A 20,276-nucleotide genomic window follows, 5' to 3' on the forward strand; every position below is an offset into this window, starting at 1 on the left:
TCCAAATTTACACAATTTGGCACATCTCTGTCTACAAGCACTCTTTGTAGTGTTGTCTCATTGGTCAATCCAGAGCCCTGAGAGAGAGACAGAGAGACAGAGAGAGAGAGTAGCGACATCTCCCTTCACTCCAATGGACCAATTTGTTTTCCCAGCAATGGCGGAAAATGGAGCGTCTGTATAGTTCCAGGAAGTGAGCAGCAACGCATGAGAGTAGCAGTAGAATGGATCAATGCACTTATGAAGGGTAAGGTGTTAAAAAATGATCAGATTGTATATTATCAGCACATCTGAATCAAATCTAAATGCGCATTAAAGCATGTTAGTGGATGATGAATTAGGATGATTTAGGATTTATTTAGGATTTAAGAAAACGTATTGACTATCTACATAGAGTATCTACATAGGCATGTCCGTCTGCTTTATTGTAAATCGATACATTTATTGACTACTAATTACCCCCAAAAATCGCGTTTCTGTCGCTCTGAATCATAGATTCGAATTGCGCGTCAAGAACTTCCGGGAACTAGCTGAAGTCAACGTGAGTCACGTGACGTGCAAACATTTCAGACTTCCGTTGCTGGTCAATCAGAACGATTGACACATCTCTCAAAAGTCAAGAGCCAGTGGCATCGACGGACAGCCTTCAACTTCCCGCCAACAACACTGAAGTCGCGAACTATGAGGAAGCGAACACACCGCGTGGAAAATATTGAGTCAAATACAAATATCACATCAAAAACGCCCCCCCGGAAGCAAAAACGGATGGGAACGGGAAGGGTACCATCTCGAAGTGACGAGTAATCTCCGTGCGAGCTAACGGCAGCGGACGTGTGGATTAAAAGACAAAGTCGTGACAGAACATCGAAGGTAAGAAGAAGTCTATGTTCGTCGCTGTTGGATACAAACCGTTCTTTGCTCTTCTCCGGCTCCTGGTCCGACGACGGTTGGTCGTGGAGGGGTCCGGGACGGGACGTGTAGCTCGTGTTGTTAGCATCAAGTCTCACGGTCGTGGTCGCCAGCTTCGTGCACACGTGCAGTTCTCGTGTTTGTGCCATATGCCAGTTTGGTTGTTGGAGGTGTTTGAGTTGTGTTTCGTTTCGGTGGGAACGGTTGTTGTGGGCGTTTAGCCGAGCTTCTGGCCGCTCTGCACATAGATGTGCTCGATGGCTACATCGGTACAGGTTTGGCATAACTCTAGATGATTTGTTTGACGTGACTCGGGGTCTGGACCTATATCAAAAAGGGTCTTCGCGTTTAAAAGTGGATTTATAAAGATCATAGTTCAAAAGCTGCTGTGTGTCCCAATTAAGGATGAGAGTGTGAGTATTTATGAAGCAGATAATGTAGGTAAGGATGGGTCAACATTTGATTTTGCTCTAATAATAATAATTCAATTTTTCTTTTCTTATTTTTCTTTGAAGTCTTCTCTTCGTCAATCATCATATTGAGGATGTAAATACGGTCCAAAACACAAGAATATAAAAAGATACTTCAATCTGTGTAACACAAAAAGTGACTGTCCTGGTGGAGGACTCCACAGAGAGCACATGTGAGGTCAGCTGGTGGTGCAGGTTGCTGGGGGTCACCTCTCTCCTTTGAACAATATAGCTGTGTACCGTCTGCACAGTCCCACCCTGTTCTCGCTGTGCCCAGCCGCCTTCCAGCCGGCACACGAAAATGGAGCTTTGAATTTGGGTCAAACGGCCCCAGGAGTTAGGAGGCTGTCATATTCAGACTGCAACATCTTCGGCGTGGATTATAGCATGTGCTCTGCAACATGTATCACAGTCACTCGCTTTCTCTTCACCTCTGTGCTCATGTGCTTTGACAACGATGCTACTTTAATGGAAAACTGTTATCGTGTCAAGCTTCAGTAGAGATGACTGTTGTCATTGACGCTTAGCCTCCACTTGCATCAGTGATATCATGTTTATCCAATGCTGCACAACAATGTCTGAAATACTTTACTCTCCATTACAGGTAATTCACATGGACTGCAATATTTAGTTTCCCACAAAACACTCGGACAGCGATATGCTGCTATCTTTGAAGTGCACTGGAATCGGTCTGATTTCCTATAACATTAGCCTGGGACCCAGGCGACTTCTGGGAGCTCCGGTTTCGTGCTTTTTCAAGCTGGGAAAGGTCAAAGTCAAGTCAAATACTGAAAGGTACATGACAACACACAACTTAAAGTGTTACTTGACTTTCAGATCTAATACAAAAGTTAAAATCGTCCTTTATTGATCATCAGTATGAGTCAATTAAATGATATTATAAATCAAAATCTGATTTACTTAGTTATGAGAAACTTAGTCAAAACTATTACCTTGGTAACAGACCAATCACTGCCCTCATCTCCACCTGAATATTTTTTTAGATTACAATAATAACTAATCAGATTCTATGTAAAATCTCAGAAGTCTGATTCATTTTGCTTAATTTTACAAATTTTACCTTATTTCCTGCCTTAAGTAACTCTCAAGTTTGACTTAGACAGTCATCATTTTGATGAACCACAATCATTCATTATTATTATTATTATTGTTGTTGTTGCTTTATTTTATTTATTGTAATTTATTTTAAAAAATTGGTCTCAGAAACAGATGGCGTATTTGTAGGGAATGAGAGATTTAGATTCATTGGCTGCCGCTTCATCTGCTCAAAACTCCATACAGCAGTTCACTGTGTGGCACTGCATGCTATACCTCCCACTGTCTCAGTATGACTGTGCCTCCTCATATAGTGAAGATGTAATCATCAGCTCCCTGCTGTGCCGTTCATGTAGAGAAGTACTGTAGGCCATCTTTATATCTGACTCTGAGCACCAATCATTCACTCTCTATGTCTTAAATTATTCACAATGGTCAAGAGGCAAACAGTCCGGATGTCCTTCTACAAAGGGAGGATACCCAGAGGTTACATGGAGCTTGCCAGGGGCTCAGCCCCGAGACTTAGGCCTATGCTCTTCTATGTCCTGGTGGACACAGTAACCCAGGAGAAAAATGCAGGAAACCCTATTTGACAACAGCTATACACTTGTTACTGTCACCGCAATAAAAAGTAAAAGGCCAATAAAGTACTTTATCAAACCACCTGTTCAACAAACGTGTAGTGATGTTTTATACCTCATGTTTATACAGCCACGGTGGCTGGTTGAACATGAATTGTTATAGAGAAGCTTAAAGGAAAGTTGTCTGTCTGTAGGTCCACGTGATAATCTTAGTTCATCAGAATGGAATTCAGAAACAATGAATGAGGGAGAGAACCACAGAAGAGTAGTGACAACATTTAGAAACTTCTTGAATGTCTCTTGGGGGCATTTTGTCGTTTTTAATGGTTTTATAATCCAGAGAGACTATTCACCTCAGTAGTTCTGTGGAGTAACCAAATTCATAATGTGGTTTCACCATATTAATAACAATTTTACAGCACAAAGTTTTCTAATTACCAAGTCAAGTTTTAAATGTTCGTCAAGTGCCAGGTTTAGTGTCCACAGGTCCTATGGGTCTTTGTTGCACACAACATCCTCTGTCCAATTTAAAAGAGGGAAGAGCAACAGAAGAGCGCCCCCTCTTTCAGGATGAAAGAGGATGAACTGAAACTATTTTGAAAATTACAACATACAACCAAGAACTGCAAAGGCGCAATGTGTATAAATAAGTATAATGAGCTTTCCTATTTTTAAAATTTAATTTTAGAATGTTTTTTTTCTGTTGTAACAACAGATTTATGTTATTAAAGATGTTTTCTCATAATTTGATGCGTTATTGTGATGGGGATTAAAATTATAATTTTACAAACAAAAGTGTGATATTATTTAACAGCTCTGTTTTGCCACTAACAAATAGATTTATTTGTTGATACTAGATTAGTAGTTTTTTTCGGTTTGTTTGTTTCAAGACGACTGCCTCGCTTCCATTGTAATTATACTGGTGGTTTTCGCAGTTAATCTGACAGCCCAGGGTTCAAAGCAAAATGTACTCTTGTTACCTTTTCCTCCCAGATGTGGAAGAACTTGCACCAGGCATTCAGAGTTTTACAGAAAAAAAAAAGAAAACGGGACTAATGAAGGCACTTGATATGCATGCAGAGCTGAGAGGGAGGATGCTGATTCAAATCTGCGTGTAGCACAAACAGAAAGCTTAATGAGCTGCATGGGTTTTGAGCTGCTGTAGGAAACTGTAGGTCTGAGACCAAAGTGAAATATTAGGAATTCAACATTTGTTTTCGTGGCCTTTCAGCACATATTGATGAGTTGTGCGTTGTGTGTGCTTACCCACACACGACTGCACTCCTCTGTATAGGCATACTGCTTCATCCCTCGGCTCACTCTGACTTCAAAGGTGTGTATTTTTGGCAAATATGACTCATTTCTTCCTGTCAACATAAGGGCATACATTCAAGCGGGCATGTTGTTTGAGGCAGAAATACTCCTATCAATGAAAAATTATCCTGGTAGTTGATACTTAAAGAAAATGTTTTACTTTACATTAAAATTTACAGAATTATAGAGAAACACTGTTGTTCAAGGTTGAAAAAAAAAAGGAACAGCTTCAGTATGCTCACATCCATCTGCAGACCCTCGGCTTAGCCTTTAAACAGCCTCTCATAAGAAATACTTGTGTTTGCATGGAGTTCGACCGTCTCAGGCGTTACTAAAAGCCTCAGCGCAGGCCCAGTCAATGGAGACTGTCCTGCTGTGCATTGTGCCGGTGTTGAGGAAAATATCTGTTGCGTACGGAGTGCTGGGTATAATCAATCAGTTCAGTCCTCTCGCTCACTGATCTCCCGATGCCAAACACACACAAGTACAAATTGCTCAAGTGGAAACGGGTTCATCAGATCTAACATGTCTGCCTTGACACTATCTACATTTCATCAATAAATAGTCAAACATCTTCGGCAATAGTCGAGGCCCACAAACAACAGAGCGAATCAGTACATGAATTAGAAGCACTTCAACCAAACGTCAACCAAGCACATAAGGAGCAGTTGACTTTCATGAGCCCGAATGAAACACCTTCTACTACAGACATTTGAACTGTACAGTTATAGATAGATCGATAGATGTAATTGACGATAGTGATTAAAGACGGACATGAATGGATTTATCTACAACTACATAAATATTATGACATTTCAAAAAAGATTGTAGGTAAGGAGAAAAAATTACTGTCTCTTCAAGTTATGAAAGATCACAGTTAATACTTTTCAATGAATATTTAATTAGATTTTCTAAACAAGTCCTTTGAAACTGAAACTCTTCACTCTTGATGTTGTCACACCAGTTGGGCAAGATATGCAAATTAAAAAAAACTAATCTGGCTTTGGCAATACGAACCGAGCAAACTTGCATACACAGTTGTAACCTAAATACTTGTGCTAGTTGAAACAGCCGATCCTAAGCTTCTTAAAATGAAAAATATACAATCACATTCCCACGTCTTCGCCACATGCACAAGTCTCCCCCCACACTCTCTCTGTGTTGCCACCCTGAACGACCCTGTCTGTCTGTGCTATATTTGTATCACTTCATAACCATTACCCAAACAATAACATGACATTTTAACATTTTTGAAAGTTACTCCACCTACAGTAAACAGTTCTGTTCCAGTCGTGTGGAAAAAAGGCTGCTCGCTTAGAAAGTGCAGAGATGTTGAGTGTTGTTTTCAGAGTCATCCTTCTTGCGTAATGGCATAGGAGGGAGGAGGGGCGTTAAAAAGATCCACTGGCTGAAAGAAAAGTAGTTGCTGAGTAAATGACAGAGAGGATGCTACAGAAGTAAAATCTAGGACATCTCACGAAGGTGAAATACCTGTGCAACAGCAGCCTCTAGTGGATCACAGGGTCTGGGTGGGCGGGCGGCCACTTGGTGGAAACACTGTGATGGATTGTTGAAGTTTCTGTATGTGCGTGCGTGCGTGCGTGCGTGCGTGAGTGAGTCAGTGAGAGAGAGGGAAAAGAGAGTACGAGGGTGTTCAGACATCATGAATAAACTGTAAAAGTGTGGGTGTGTGCCTCCGCAGCTCAAAAAGTGCTTCAACCCAGAAATGTGGCTTCAAGCATAGACACAAACTGTGTGCACACACACGTGTGCATGCTGGTGGTGGTGGTGGTGTGTCTGCATAAAATTTGAATGCATTTGATTTTCATTAACATTCATCCAAATGAGGATGTCGTCGTAGGATCGTAGGTTTGCACCGTGAGTCGTACTGTCAACGCTTTTCGGAAGGAGATAGTGGGAATCAAACTTTGTTTGAGGCCCCCTCAGTAGATGCAGTGTTAATTGCTCTCCATGGCATTTACACGTCATAAGTTTTATTGGAAGACAAATTTACAGCATGCTAATATCCTCCAACATGTTAACGTGTTAATTTGTCCCACGTATGTGTGTTTGACTCATACCTCTGCAGCAGAGACGGTGCCGTATTGAAGGATCTCATCTGCACACTGCCAGCTGCAACGCTGTGTGGAGATGAATGATACACTCAGATTTTTCTATCAGATGTCTGCTCCCGTTTTTCTTCTTTCATTTAATATTTCGCCAGACAGGTGGAAGGTAGATGAGGAGGGTGGGGAAAAGAAGGGCAGATGTGGTGCAAGGAAAAGAAAGGCAATTTCATGCATATGGGCAATGTAATATGGCATAGTTCAGGAGAAGTAAACCCAGTGTTGTTTCCAGCTACACTTAGCACGTCCAAATACAGTACTAAGAAAAAACAATAGCAAGTTTTTTTGGGAAAGACACATTTATTTATTTATTTATAAATATTTTTTAAGTTTGACTTTAAACCAATTTGGTAGAATAGCCCATTTAGAAATAACGAAACGGTAAAATGTGCATGATATTCATTTTTTTTTGTTTTATTCTGAGGTTGTAGCACAACCAGGAATAATGCTCCTCAAGAACATAGAAATCCAAAGGACTGCAAAGGATTATGGACATTTTAGCATTAAGATGTTTAAGAGTTTTAAATGTTACATCTGTTAACATGATGCGCATAACATGATGACTGTGACTGTTAATGTCATCATTTCACTTTAACTGGATTTGATCGATCTGCATTAGATGCACAGTTGGGAATCCCCTTGGAATACTGCAGTTTTCACCATCTTGTCAAAACAGAGCAGAGGATGCCTGAGGAGAGATGGGAAGATAAAGACAAAGGGAGTTACAAAAACCTTCATAAATGTGTCCGCACGCACGTACGCACTCACACACACACACACTTATGATTATGATTATGACAGGCTCAGATTTCACTTTGCACTAATATTAAAGGATACTGAATTGGCACAAACATGAAAAACACAAGCCCTTAATCCAGCACAGACATGTTATATAAGTACTGTATGTTGAAAACTTCTGTTAGGATACCACACAGGCTCAAATCAACGGTTTCACCAAGCTCAATATTTTGCCCTCATACGGGAGAGAATAGAATGTCATTTTTCATTTTTCCTGAGTAGCGTGCAATTTATAGAAAGACACTAAATCCCATATATTACAGTAAATTGACTTTTCTAACTTAAATATTATCTCACAAAGGTGGCAGCTTCCACTGCAGCCAAAAGCAAATGTTTTATTGTTGAAAGTGCTGACTTACTATTAACATAGGCATGCAGTTCCATTCCATTAATGGTAGAAAAATGCTTACTGTAGGTTAAACGTTAGAGTTAAGATAAGAATTAAATTACATTAGTTTGGCAGTTGCTGTTGTTCAAGGAAATTTAAATCCCAGTTCGCATCCCGGTTTCGAACCAACCAGGGGTCTTTCTGTGTGGAGTTTGTATGTATGCGATTGTTCTCTCCGGCTTCCTCCCACAGTCCAAAGACACACAGTAGGTTGATTGAAGACTCTAAATTGACCTATAGGTGGGAATGTGAGTGTGAATGGTTTTGTGTCTCTGCATGTTGGCCATGTGATAGGCTGGCCACCTGTCCAGGGTGAACCCCGCCTCTCGCCCAATGTCAGTCCGGATAAAGCGGTGTGGATAATGGATGGATGGATGGATGGATGTTGCTTTCGACCGCCTCGACACATGGACAGAAGGAGGGGAGAATTTCATTCATCAACCCTACTTGTAATGATCACCTCAGTCGCAGCCTGACTGCAAATCAACATGGTGTCTTCAGAAGTACAGTAGCACAAGATTGTGTGTGTGGGGGTGATTAAGCATTGCTGAACATGGCATATGTCCAAGCTTATTAACACATAAAAGGTCATGGATGATCAACATGTCATGTCATACCTTGACAGTCATTTTACTTTTAAGCATTAGCAATACCATACTGAGACTAACATGATTCAAAATGACTTTAATTGCCAGGTACAATATCTATACATTTATTAATTATACTTGCGTGTGAGTGGTTAAGATATATAAGGCATAGACATTACAATATAAAGAGGCGAAGGTGAAGACAAAAAGACAATTCATGTCATCCTCACCTACACATTCTGTAGCAATTCCACAAAGGCATAGACAAACCTCATGCAGTGTGTCCAATGGAGGCCTGAATAATGTATTAATGCACCAGTGCAGAACAGATGCATAGTAGCCTATGTATTTATAATAGATAACAGACTGTTCAGAGAATGAACTGGCAGCTGGTGCTGGTTTTCCCAGCAGAATCATGCTTGGCAATCCAGCAGTCAAGTGTATTTTTCCCCACTTTTTACCCAAAGCCAGTCAGATTGTGTATTGTCTACAGTATGTCATCCTGGGTATTTTATTCTAGATTAAAGGCTTCCTTTTTGGTTCGATTTTGTGTGAATTAGATATGTTTCTAAATCTAGTTCCATACTGCTGTCTTAGAGTATTTCCAGTGTTTTCAGATCCCATTGGACCAGAATGTTTATCATAGAAAACCTGCCTACAAAGGCCCCACTTTGACAATGGATATGCTCTTCACATATGATCTTCAGTTTGACATACGCAACAGTCACTATGCTGGACGGAACATTTTTTGTCACTTTCTTTACAGGGGTCAAAAAAGCAATCAGGCTTGGCTAGCGTTGTACTTTAGCAGCTACACTCATCCGTCAGTTTGTTGTAAAGCTTTTTCATCCCCCTAAACTCCCCACCCCATCTGTAAATTTCCAATGCAAGCATTAAGGAACCATCTGTGGCTATTGGCCACTGGCTCAAGGCTTTGGTTTTTAAATAGAAGCACTGGAAGAATGGTCAGGCTTTGGAAATGTGTGTGTGTGTGTGTGTGTGTGGATATACACAAAACACTACTCTTAAAATAAATACACTAAGAAAAGGGCAAGGAAATTAACAACTGTGTGGAGGATGTGATACAAAACAAGAGAGCTTCACTTGGAATGATTTACAGCTCTACAGAGTCAACACAGTTTTGTGAGTGTTGTGAGTGTTAGAAGAAAACTGCCTAAGCCATGTCATGCTATAAATGCATACCCCACATTAGTCATGGTATTTACCTTATTCTTGTAACTTTATGATGTTGAGGGAAGCTGGCACCATCTGCATAATTCTATTTCATATTGTCATATCCACATTTTTTCCAATAATACTGTGTTTAAAAAAATACATACCATACGTCTCCCCAGCAATGGTGTTGTGCTCCTCCTCGGAGACCCTGAGACATTCCCAGGCCAAATGAGAAATTTATGAGGGGCCTCCTAACGACCTCTACAGAGTCATTTTGATGCAAAGGAGCAGCAGCTTTACTCAGAGCTCCCACCCGATACTGCTGCCCCCTTCCCTATTTTAGCTTCTGATAATGTAGCACACTTTACCCACGACCTTGTTCCTTTGGTCACCACCCACAGCTGGGTGAATGTCAGAACGTAGAGAAACTTGTAAATCGAGGGCTTTGCCTTCCGGCTCAACAGCCTCTTCACAAACCAGAAGAGCAGCGCCTGGGTTTGTGTACCTCAGTGATCCTGGGAGCTGTGTTGTCAGGGGACATTGGCCCCTACTAGGGTCTCACATGGCAAACTAGTTCCAGAGTAGAGGGGAAAATAAGAGAGATTCACAACCACCAGATGAAAGGCAAACTTTGAAAATCTTTCACCTCGTTCGGATGAGGGAAGGGCAATCTCCAGACGGAAGCTTGCCCACGAGTGTCAGGTGACCTGACCTTGGTCTAACTAGTCCAGTTGGACAGTGCTTGAAGATGCTACATTGGGCCACCACCCTGTGGGCCCACCACCTGTAGGGACGGGCTTCGTTTGGGATGTGATGTGTGAAACCAGGTGGCAGGCCAAGTCCCGGAAAGCTTAATCATTTTTTACACAAGGTGACGGAGATGCAAGCACAAGAAGGTACACACATTCATTACTAATACTAGTGTGTGTGTGTGTGTGTGTGTGTGTGTGTGTGTGTGTGTGTGTGTGTGTGTGTGTGTGTGTGTGTGTGTGTGTGTGTGTGTGTGTGTGTGTGTGTGTGTGTGTGTGTGTGTGTGTGTGTGTGTGTGTGTGTGTGTGTGTGTGTGTGTGTGAGAGAGAGAGTAAGATGTACAGTATAATGTATAATGTGAGGGAGGAAGAAGTCAAGGACAGAGATTGAGGGCAAAACTCATGATAAAATAATAACTCATTGCTGTATAACAAGCCCCTAACTTAACTTCTCGGCCTTGTTCCATTTAAATATGGGCTTTAAATAGGCACTAATTAATTCTGACTAGATCTTTCTCACTTTCACACGTTTAAATTGTGAAATGTGTTTGCAAATTTATGCATGTGTATTTTGACTGTGTTTCAGAACCTTTGTTCGCTCTACAGTATAAATGTACATACTGTATGTGTTGATGTATTTTTTCGTAGACTATACTTACTCTACATGCATCCAAGTGCAAGATGGAGTCTCTTTGGGCTTAAGTCAAAAATCATGTGACTGGGCAAATGAGTATAACGTCTTTAGTATGACAATAGAGACACAAGCCTGAGAACCATGACGAGAAAAAAAACAGTTTGCTTTGGGATGAGTGAGAGGCACGACAGTGTTCTGACGTTTCTTCTGGTGACATTTCCAGTCTGACAGAGAGAAAGAAACGTAGAAACAAGGGAATACGGCTTTTGCGTTCCAGGTTTCCTGATTTCAATTTGGTCGCCCTTTGCTCGGCTTTCACAGCAAATAATTGGTATGACCTCTGGGAGCCTAACACAGATCAATTAACTTTGTTTTTGTGTCAGAGCCGTCTTGTTGCAGCCCGACTGAGGCAAAGGTCAGAGAGGCAGCTGATTGTGCCGGTAGAATCCACTACGTGCTGTGGTGTAGTCTAGAAGCTATGTCTGAGCAGCAGGTGGACACAAAAAGGGCTTTACAACGTATTATTTTTGCACCAATAATGGGATTATAACATGGTGTCTGTAATCACAACACATCTTTGGTTTCATTTCAAAAGGAATCGGGAATTTGCAGATTGTGGTACTGGCATGGACAGTAATTTATAGATGTACAGATACAGGTGAAGATGAATTGTGCAATATGTCCCTTGAAAAACACCTCAGTGAGACCAAGTAGACTGTAGTAAAACTGGTGTGGATATCATTGTTTTATATTTATCTGTGGGCTGGAGTAAAATTAGATTCAGATCGAGGCTTGGTCAACGGATCTGCTCTTTGTTTCCATTTGCTCTAACTCAAAAAGGTAATGTCTTACATGGCTGCTCGATAGATACTGAGAACTTAATTCATTTAATTCTTAATCTCTATGGGATTTCCTTCAATCTAATATATAATATTATATTTATATATTTAGCGTAAATCCTACACATGTAATTTTTTGGAAGTCAATGCAATATCATAATACTCAGAGCACTTTCATCTGATTGCACAAAGATAAACGCTCCCATCTCACCGTCATGTAAACTTCCAGCACAATGCGGTCCTGATTGTAAAAAACCAAGGCCTGATTTTTTGTCCGAGGCACCAACCCCCTCCTCTGGACATCATCAGCCAGCGGCCTCTCGCAGTGGCCTAAAATCGCCTTTGCGTTCATTCAGTCCAGGCTTCAGAGTCATGGAAGGGAGCAGGGAGCATTGATCTGGCTAGGACCAGATCAACTGAGGGCGTCATGTGAATTTAAAATTACTGTATCTGTCAAATTAATAATGAATGAATCTACTGAATTGTTTTTTCATGTGTGTGCTGGTAAATTCACATGAGTGGCCAGATTTGAACAGTTCAGTTTGAACAGACCTGACTTGGTGGCACAGGAGGTTAAATTGCTACAAGGGCACAGCACTCATCATTTGAATGACCGCAAAGATATTTCCTTTGAATGATCTCCTTACTTGTTCCACTTGTCCTTGTTAAGTCACTAATCACAGTTTGTTTCTTTGTGAGCAGAAACATACATTCAGTCATCCGTCTGGTTATTCAGGGTGCCAAGTGTGTTCTGGAGAATAATGTTTTTAGCCGCATGCATGCTGGTATGTCAGTCATTGTGTCCATCTACCTGTCTACGACTTTTCCCAGGCCGAAATATCTCAACTATTGCATTTGCATTAGAGCCCGAACGATATTGGATATTTGGGGCCGATGCCGAATACAGACTAAAAAAATTCCGATATTAATTTACCGGCGGGAAATATATATATATATAAACATACATGTGCAAATTCTAATTGCAATACATTATATATCTACATTTTTAATATATTATTATTATTATTATTATTATTATTATATATACAATATTTAATTTGCTTTAATATGCATGTTTCAAGGTTTGCATTTTCAATAGCTCACTCATTTATGAATCTATTGTCATCAAACCACCTCTCATGTGTCTGTGACATCCTCTCACAACATTCACAGCTGTTAGTTTGTGTAAAAAGGCCTTAACAAATCCTTTAGCATCCTTATCAGTGAACATTTTGCATATGCATATATGCATATTAAAGCAAAATGCTCAAATCAAATATTCCCTTCAGTTTTACTTCACAGATGAACATTACCTGCTAAACAGTTCAGTAAACATATCGACATGTTGAGTATTTAGCTCAAAGCACCACTTAGCCTCATAGACCCGTTGGTATGGTAACAGATTCTTTTTTGTGCTATCATGAATCTATTCCGTACAACCTGGAAAAATTTAATCATATATTTACATAATGAAAGTTAAATATTGACTGGTAATTTATTAGCAGTGAGCTGCATGAAACACCTGTTCACATTTATGATTATAGCCTTTCATTTTGTACCATGCCCATGCACAGGAGTGTAGAGCTTTATTTATTTTTTTATAAACCCAAATCTGAAGATGTACAGCTCCTTTGTGTGGGCGTCAGCAGCTACTGTATGAGGCAGTCAGTCCTACAGGATATAAAATAAAGACACTATGGTAGAGGTTATATGAGGTGATATAATAATACCCTTACTGATATTATATTATATTATATTATATATATATATATATATATATATATATATATATATATTTGTATATTATCTGTCAGCATCAGATTTGAACCTTTATAAAAAGACAAAATCAAATTATATTGAGACAACATCTACAGACACTGTATGCTATTCTAAATGGGTTGTTGTTCTAAAACTAAAAAGGAGAGGCCTCCAGTACATACACAATCCTGGGTATTTAATGCCAACCTTTATGGACCACATACCCAAAATAAACGTATTTACGTTTTTTTTTTTTTTAAAGTGCAACACTTGAGGTGTAAATAAATCAAATAAGCAGAGAGAATTTTTTAGAACTGGTTTGTATCACATTTATGAGGCGTTGACAGGCCAATATATAGCACTGTAGTCCCCCACAGATGGGCTGTGTAACTGGAGTGTGCGCTCATTACAGACAGTGAGTGCTTAATGTATGCCCTGAGAAATACGCTAACAGGAACATTTTGTCTCATAGACTACTTTGTGGGTCTGCAGTGCAGGAGAGAGCTCTGGATGTCTTTTAATAGAAGCCTTCCCCATGACACAACAAATCAATGGTGGTGTACGTTGTGGAGCCCTTTCTGTTTCTCCAAGAGTCAAGTGACACGTGCCTCTGATCCGTGCCAAAAAATAACTGCCCTTCAACCTTTGTTTCTATGGTTAATGAGCTGCCAACCCTGTTCTTACACCGCACACAGCTAATCTGTGCTGTCAGGGACTTTGATAAGCAGGTGCAGACATTATGCATAAACAGGACTATTTCCTAAATTAGTCCAGGACACAGTCATAGCGATATGCACCGACTGATTGTGACATGCACTTTTAACTGGAAACCTCCAGAGTTTACTCTGTGTGTGTGTGTGTGTGTGTGTGTGTGTGTGTGTGTGTGTGTGTGTGTGTGTGTGTGTGTGTGTGTGTGTGTGTGTGTGTGTGTGTGTGTGTGTGTGTGTGTGTGTGTGTGTGTGTGTGTGTGTGTGTGTGTGTGTGTGTGTGTGTGTGTGTGTGTGTGTGTGTGTGTGTTTGTGTGTGTGTGTGTTTGTGTGCAGAAAAAGTCATGTGCCTTAGTTTCATCACATGAATGACTGTAACTCTCTTTTTCTACTTAAATCCTCGCTCAGTCTTACAGAATTGCAACGTATCCAGAAGTACGCAGACAGATCAATAACTAAATCGAGAAGGTCTTGTCATATCTACCCTGTTTTAGCTTTACTGCACTGGTTGCCCATTGAAGTCAGAATACATTTTTAAATGTTTATAACCGACAAGGTCATTCATGGCCTGTTCCAAGAGTATGTTAAAGAGTTTTTAACTCTTTACACCCCAGCCAGTCCCCTTAGATCAGCTGATCAAAAACTTTTTTGTATTACTATGAATAATATAAAAACTGTCAATATTCTCTTCATATGAGATCATCTTTTACAATTGCATTGTATGTATACTTCCTTTGTTTAAATGTAATCTGCGTTAATGGAGCATATTTTCTCTCTAGCCACACTTTATTTTATTGTATTTATAATACAAGAGCATGCTACATGACCATTTGTCTATGTATGGCTTCAGTGCTGTTTGATATATATATATATATATATATATATATATATACACACATACACACACTGTCATGTTCCAAATTTATATGTCCTACTAGTTTGTATTTGTATGTTATTTTGCGTGTTATGTGAATAAAATGTATTCATATTTTTATTAAATATCAACCATTAATATTGATTGGAATATTGATAAATTAAATCCTGCTGTGGCACAGGCTAAATATGTTTGGTTATATAGAGTAATAAGCACAATTACTTATTATCTTGTAACGCCAATGCTGTGGGAAAGCTTAAATATACGCCTATTAAGGTGTTTGATTACTTGTGATTACACTCTCTCTCATGTGTGCTGCGCACATAACGCCTTCACACACACACACACACACACACACACACACACACACACACACACACACACACACACACACACACACACACACACACACACACACACACACACGCACACACACAAAACTCACCTCCCCTTCTAATTAAGCAAGTAATCCTTTCTTGTATTCCCTTCTCACACAACACAGATGCTTCTGAAAGACATGCTAAGAGAGGGAGAGAGACACTTTGATTCACAGGCACAGGAGTTGGTGTTATCTGCAGGTTCATATTGCAGCGGACATGATCTGAATACAGGCTGAGGTTCCTGCCACCGTTAATCTTGAGGGCTTTTACCATCTGGTCGGTGCGGGTTGATTACATGTTGATTACACTGCCACGCACTTTTGCATTCGTCAAGAATGTTAATGCACATTGGCTGTGATTGGCTCAAGTAAACCACTACGTGGACACACTGTCTGCCATGGTGCCTTTTTAGAGTCACCGCTTCTTCTTCCATTGTGTAGTCGCTTCCCGTAAGATTTCACCAAAAGAGAAAAAAAAAGGCAGCTATGAAAACAGTGAAGTGTGTGGAGTTTCACATCTGTAGTCTCCGTGTCTTTTTGATGACTATTCAAATCACCCGTGCTCTAGAATGTCGCTCACGGTGTCACAACAACCCCCCCCCCCCCCGCCGCTCTTTTCACACATACGCTGATCTAATGCAGGCTCTCTCTAATGCAGGCTCTCACCGCCCGGACAGGAAATACAAGCAAATGGGTAGATCCTGCAGGCAAACCCTTTTAGCAACTATGAATTGAACTGAATGAATCTGTAATAACAACTGCAAACTTAAATTCCTCAGGTGACAGGTGGAAGCAAAACCTATCAAAAAGCAATTACCATGTTATAAACTCACCCCACTTCATGTGCCTTCCTGTCTTTTTCAGACAATGGTGCGTGCTCTGTCCTTGTAGTGTTTTTGCGTGTAATAATTATTTAATAACACTAATCTCAGCATGTATCCTCGTTACGTCCCAGGTCACTTCAGACTGTCTGACATAATAAAAGAAGTGGTTGAAAGAATAAGAAAAAAGTGTTTGGCCTAGTTAGGATACACAGTGAGCTGTCCATGGTCCTGAATCCATTTCATATCTTTCTGTGTCCCCCCTCTCTCTCTCTCTCTCTCTCAGTTCACCTCAGTCTGAGCTTTGTTGACATGACATGCAGACTCCATATAGTGCTAAAGCAGAAGGGTGAAAAAATGACTTACATTCCCTTCACAGAAAGAGCAGTCTAAAAAGAACAGATTGGCAGATCTGCAGGGTTATTTTGTATCCATTATGGTTTCCTGTTTCCCTGAACACCAGGCAACAACAAAAACCTGACTCAATACATATATTTCTCTGTCTCTCTCTCTCTTAGTTGTGTTTATTCCATACATGCCTTATTGCCTTATTGCCTGTCACAGGAAATCAGCTTTAGGTTGCCAAAGCAATACCCATGAAATTGAAAGTGAGCAAAATGATGTATATTAGAAATGTGAATTTCATTTACAGACAGTTTAAAAGTCTGACAAATAACCCTGATGATGTCCTCAGGGTCCTATTTTCTCACCCAGACGATGACATCATGGTTACTATCTTAGCTTAGGCCTCAAGACCAAAATTTTACAACAGCATGTGGACTACATCCAGAATCATACACACATTTAGACATTCTAGTCTTCAACCAAACCACGGGATCTCACAAAATGGTCATTGATGCGGAGAAACGTAATCAGCCGCTCTCGGGTGCCACCTCTCAGCTCGGCGCCCCCGCTGCCTACCCTGTGGTGACGCCCCTATCGGTGAGTGAACAAGGGACTGCTATCTGACACCTTTGATGGCATTTTTACCAGCAGGGGTGAAAGTAACAAGTTACATTTACTGTCATTACTATAACAAAATCAAAATTAGAAATCATCATCTTACTTTTAACTTTTATTCAAGTGGCAACCCACCGTGACGTCACCCATTGGTTTGTTAACTGCTGAATTTGAAGCCTAGTTCAGCATTTTGACCAGTGCCCTCTTCGTTTTTTTTTTAAAGAAAAACAACAGCTGAAACCATGTTTGGTGGAACAGAGGTTGGACCTGATGAGAGCTTGTCCACTGCACATCCGCCTTCACTCACTGGACGGTACTAGATGTCAATCACACAGTATCCAAGCCAAAATGTACATCTTCTATTTTTACTCTAACTGAGACCATCATTTACTAAATCAATACAATGCTGTTTTAAAAACTTGAAACTAGAGCTTGAGACCATAAACTCCTCAGGAAATTGTTTACTGACATTTTAAATCAAGTGAGGAGTAGGGTCATATTCTCAAAGGCTTCTATAGGAACCTAGCCTGGGACCCAGACCATTTTTCTGGGAGCTCCAGCAGAAATGTGGCTCGTCCAATCACAACCGATTATCTGACAATGGGTGACTGCCGCTAATGAACTAGTATTTGACTAAAAGTAGCCAAGATGATTAAAAATGCCAAGACTCGTTCACAGACATTGTGGAATCACCATCACAGGCTCATCTCCTCTCTGCTCTGTCGACATTTCGCGTAGTTCAACAGACGTCCCGTGATTCATTGCTCTCACTGGTCGTGCGTATCTCGATTGCGTTTGGAGGCATTTTGGTCTGCCTCCGTCGGTAACGGCTCGTGGAAATTGGAAATGAACCGAGAGGTCCCACACTAATACGCAGACGAATAGGAACCGGCTTCTTTTGGCAACCAGTAGAGTCGCCCCCTGTTGGTCATTCCAGAGAATGCATGTTTTTTAAGCACCTCCCCATTGGCTTCATTTTCCGACCCGGTGACTACGTCCAAGATTTTATATTAAGTCTATGCTTTTATTGCCCTCTTGATGTTAAGTTACTCATGTCTAGACTAAAGCACAGTTTTCCAAGTGATATGTATGTGCAGTGAGCTAAAACTCAAAATAAATTCATCTGCGTTGGCAAGTGAACACAAATATCTACAAGTGAATGACTGGTAGCCTAAATACACTGAAGCCTTTCACTTGTGATTTCTTTCTCCCTCTCTCCCTCCCTCTCTCTGTTTCCCTCTCCCCCTCTCTCCCTCTCTCTCTCCCCCTCTCCCTCCCTCTCTCTGTTTCCCTCTCCCCCTCTCCCCCTCTCTCTCTCCCCCTTCCTCGCTCTCTCTGTTTCCCTCTCCCCCTCTCCCCCTCTCTCTCTCCCCCTCTCCCCCTCTCTCTCTCCCCCTTCCTCGCTCTCTCTGTTTCCCTCTCCCCCTCTCTCTCTCCCCCTTCCTCGCTCTCTCTGTTTCCCTCTCCCCCTCTCCCCCTCTCTCTCTCCCCCTTCCTCGCTCTCTCTGTTTCCCTCTCCCCCTCTCCCCCTCTCTCTCTCCCCCTTCCTCGCTCTCTCTGTTTCCCTCTCCCCCTCTCCCCCTCTCTCTCTCCCCCTCCCTAACCAGTGGTGTTTCACCATGGCTGTGTGTTCAGTGAAGGAAGAGCTCATCTTTCTCTCTGTGTTTTTATGACTTGTGTTATTCAGTACATTCATTTATTTATTTTTTGTTTTGTGTTTTTCAATTCATTTGTAGAGGACCGTGATGTTCTCTGGTAAATTTGAATAAAAGTTGTTTTTAAAAAATCAAAATCTCTCCCTTCCTCTCCCTCTCTCTCCCTCCATCTCTCCCTCCCTCTCTCTCTCTCTCTCTCTCTCACTCTCCATCTCTCTCCCTCCCTCTCTCCCTCCATCCCTCCCTGCCTCTCTCTCTCTCTCTCTCACTCTCCATCTCTCTCTCCCCCTCTCTCCCTCCCCCTCCCTCTCTCTCTCTCCATCTCTCTCTCCCCTCTCCCTCCCTCTCTCTCTCACTCTCCCCTTTCCTCTCCCTCCCTCCCTCTCTCTCTCTCCATCTCTCCCTCCCCCTCCCTCCCTCTCTCTCACTCTCCATCTCTCCCTCCCCCTCCCTCCCTCTCTCTCTCTCTCTCTCTCTCTTACTCTCCATCTCTCTCTCTCCCTCCCTCCATCTCTCTCTCCCTCCCCCTCCCTCTCTCTCTCTCTCTCTCTCTCTCTCTCTCTCCATCTCTCTCTCCCCCCTCCATCTCTCTCTCCCCCTCCCTCCCCCTCCCCTCTCTCTCACTCTCCATCTCTCCCCCCCTCCCCCCTCCCTCTCTCCCTCCCTCCCTCTCTTTCTCTCTCTCCATCTCTCTCTCTCTCCCCCTCCCTCTCTCCCTCCCTCTCTCTCCCTCTCTCCCTCCCTTCCCTCTCTCTTTCACTCTCCCTCTCTCCCTCCCTCCCTCCCCCTCCCCCCTCTCCCTCCATCTCTCCCCCTCTCCCTCCCTCCCTCTCTCCCTCCCTCCCTCTCTCTCTCTCTTACTCTCCATCTCTCTCCCTCCCTCCCTTCCTCTCTCTCTCCCTCTCTCTCTCTCTCTCCATCTCTCTCTCCCTCCCTCTCTCTCTTACTCTCCATCTCTCTCTCCCCCTCCCTCTCTCTCACTCTCCACCCCCCCCTCCCCCCCCCTCCCTCTGTCTCTCCCTCCCCCTCCCTCTCTTTCTCTCTCTCCATCTCTCTCTCCCCCTCCCTCTCTCTCTCCCTCCCTCTCTTTCTCTCTCTCCATCTCTCTCTCTCTCCCCCTCCCTCTCTCCCTCCCTCTCTCTCCCTCTCTCCCTCTCTCTCTCACTCTCCATCCCCCCTCTCTCTCCCTCCCTCTCTCCCTCCATCCCTCCCTCCCTCTCTCTCTCTCTCTCTTACTCTCCATCTCTCTCTCTCCCTCCCTCCATCTCTCTCTCCCTCCCCCTCCCTCTCTCTCTCTCTCTCTCTCTCTCTCTCTCTCTCTCTCTCTCTCTCTCCATCTCTCTCTCCCCCCTCCATCTCTCTCTCCCCCTCCCTCTCTCTCACTCTCCATCTCTCCCCCCCTCCCCCCTCCCTCCCTCCCTCCCTCCCTCTCTTTCTCTCTCTCCATCTCTCTCTCCCTCCCTCCCCCCTCTCCCTCTCTCCCTCCCCCTCCCTC

The 20,276-nt window shown here is 42.2% G+C and overlaps 1 protein-coding gene across 6 annotated transcripts in view; it reads left to right on the forward strand.

Annotated features, from left to right (window-relative positions):
• Positions 1-549: 549 nt before the first annotated feature.
• The window catches only part of dlgap4b (discs, large (Drosophila) homolog-associated protein 4b), a 116,840-nt gene continuing 97,113 nt past the window's right edge, over positions 550-20,276 (forward strand). For all 6 annotated transcript variants that reach the window (XM_035631877.2, XM_035631882.2, XM_035631876.2 and 3 more), the window contains exon 1: positions 550-870. The gene's annotated coding sequence lies outside the window, so the exon portion shown is untranslated. The remainder of the gene's footprint in view (positions 871-20,276) is intronic.

The sequence above is a fragment of the Scophthalmus maximus genome, chromosome 6, assembly GCF_022379125.1.
Source record: "Scophthalmus maximus strain ysfricsl-2021 chromosome 6, ASM2237912v1, whole genome shotgun sequence".
Taxonomy (NCBI): domain Eukaryota; kingdom Metazoa; phylum Chordata; class Actinopteri; order Pleuronectiformes; family Scophthalmidae; genus Scophthalmus; species Scophthalmus maximus.